Raw genomic sequence first — 2,801 nt, 5'->3', positions numbered from 1 at the left:
TACGCCTCTGCACACAGAGGTGATGTATATTATCAGCTACATCTTTACCTGTCCAGTTGTCTGACACAAGAGTGTAAAAGGCAACTAGGAGCACCCTGCTCTCCCCAGTGACCACAAGATCTGGCATTTGCAGGGAAAGCGCTCCTATGAGATTTCCTCAAGTTATTGCATTAGGGATGTTTTGCTGCTTTCATGCTGCAGCAAAGTCGGGCTGTTTCACCATCAGTATCATCATGATGCTTTCAGTGCTTCTGGAAAGGTTACAGGAACCAGAGGACCAGAGATCAGGTGAGAAATTCAGTTTCCACCACCTTTTTTAAATACTAATAAATGCTGGCATGATAAAAAAGCCAGAAACAGCCCCCAAGTGTATTTTGAAGATGGAAAGACCAGCAGGCAAAGAAAGAAAGGGCCCCAGTTTTATTATTTTGTATAATCAGACTATAATTGGAGAGCAGACGCTGTCTGTAGCACACTGCCATTGGGGACTCTGGTTTTCTAATAAGAAATCCATGAGGGAATTAGATGCTGTTTCAGTGGTGTTCTGGCTGATTTAAGGGATGCACCTGGAGCCAGAATTCATGCCTTCAGTTGCCGTACTTCACCAAAAGCAAAAGATGTAGGCTCCATTTATAAATCTCTGCAAAAATTGGGTCTGCAGTGGGAACAGTGAGAGCCCCTTAATTATAGCAGTGCTTTTGGGAGCTGTGATAATTAGGAGTTTCCGGTGTTCTGGAAATCAAAGTGGTTTCTATTCTCTTCTTTAATTAATTCAAGCTTTTATCTGTGAAAGTGGAGATGAATTAAGGTCCTGCTCTAGGCAAAGGGCAATGATGCTTGTGCAGTCCCTGGCAGGGTGAAGCCACTGGACCTCCAGGACCTGGGTGACATCCCTCATGCTGCAGCATCCCTGGCCTCCGGTTCTTGATATTTTGGGGGATGAAGGGGAAAGGCCAGAGTGTGACATGCCTCGAGCAGGACTCGCCACAGCATGCGCATATCAGGAGAGACCTGCTGCATGGGGGTGTGCAGCCATGTATCCACGGCAGGGGACACACTGCCTGGCAGCAGGAATTCAGCAGATAACAGACACCCAGCATTTATCACCTCCCCACACGGGAAAGGATGAGTCAAGCTGCGCAAAAATCGCAAGATTGGTGAAAAATCTTTTTTCTTTTTTATTTTCTTGTTCAAAGGAAATTATTGTTATAGGCTGCTTTTATTCCACCCTGAGAAGGGTTGATTTTGGGAGGTTTTCTAGGGCTGGGAAATCACATTGAAAATCCATGTGGCTGTTAGAAGGTGACAACAGCAGTATGGGATTTGTGGTAAAATCATGCAGTATGACCAGAGAATCCCTCCATGATGTGAACTGCACATGCACGGATGGCAGAGAGAGGTTTCCAGCTGTAAGTAAAGACTCCAGCTGATGAGACGACCTCGGTGCTCAAAACAGGAGCATCTGTCACCCACACGAGCAGAAGCTAGCATAATGCAATTAACCCCTACAGCTAATTAATCAAATCCAGCCCCCACAATGTTATCAAGGAGCTGCCTGGAAATGATTCTTTATGTCAAAGTCTATTTTTAGATCAAATAAATCCAGACCCATCCCGGACAAGATGTGCTCCATTTTTGGGGCATCTCCACACTTCATCATTTCCTGGCAGTGAATTCTGCTGCAAGTACCCAAACCACAGGCTCAGCACTAGAGCCGTGCCCCAGAGCAGCTTTGTGTTGGATTAAACAGTTTTCCCAGAGAGAAACTGAATTCCTACATCCACCTTCCTCGACTTTCTGTCTGTTTTCTCCTTTTCCTACTAGATGGCGCCTGCATGACAGGCGGAGACGAGCCCCGGCGGGGAGCATCTGTAACAGGTCTCCTCCGTGAAGGGCCGATAAATGACACTTTTCCCCGAAAAGCCAGGCAGTTGAGAAGGCGATAACCTGCCGGGAGCTGATTAGCAGCAGGAAGCCGTTTTCTGGTAGCGCCACGTTAACTGTACTTACCCAGGGATGCTGCCAGAGCCCCAGGAGGGAGGGGAGTAATGGGGCCCATCCAGAAACTGTATCCAGCATAGCCCAGGTGTGCATAAACCCTCTATGGACACTTCCAGCCCAGACATCCTGCTGAGCACCCTGGCAAGCACAGTTGTGACAAGGCAGTGGCAAGGAGGATGCTGGGGCTGAAGTGTCTGGCACAGCTGTGCAGTCACCCAAACTCAGCCACATCTCACCTCAAACGCCTGGTCCAAAAACCAGGCATTTCAGTGGCATTTCTGGATCATCAGTGGGAGACATGCAGCTGATGGCATGACTGGTGTGGCTACAGACCAGACTTTTAGCCCCCCCACAGCCTTCAGGTGGGAGAAGTACCCCCACAGCCCACCCTGGGATATTCTGAGAGGGACAGAGCAGTGCTTTGGCATGCCTGAAACCTGCCAAGAGGCTGCTTCCCTCTGCCTGCTCCCTCCTGTCAGCTCCATGAGGATTCAGCCAGAGCTGCCAGGTGTCTGCATCACTCCCAGTCCTTCCAGGTAACCCAGCAAGGTCAAATGACAGCATGAGCTACCACTTCTTCACCCAACAAAGACACTGTGTGCCCAGCTCTGACTTCACAGAGCCATCAATCTTCCCACATCCCACTTTTGCAGTCCCCAACTCATTCCCCTACACGAGCTCTCTGTTTCACAACTGTCCCAGACTAACTCCTGGCCTCTGCTCACTGGCAATAATTAACCACGTTATCTCCACCTCCATTGTGCATGTACACTGTACATGTTCCAGCCTCTCAGCTCCTT

Source organism: Corvus moneduloides, chromosome 7, assembly GCF_009650955.1.
Source record: "Corvus moneduloides isolate bCorMon1 chromosome 7, bCorMon1.pri, whole genome shotgun sequence".
In the NCBI taxonomy this organism is placed as follows: domain Eukaryota; kingdom Metazoa; phylum Chordata; class Aves; order Passeriformes; family Corvidae; genus Corvus; species Corvus moneduloides.
This window is presented reverse-complemented; position numbering follows the sequence as displayed.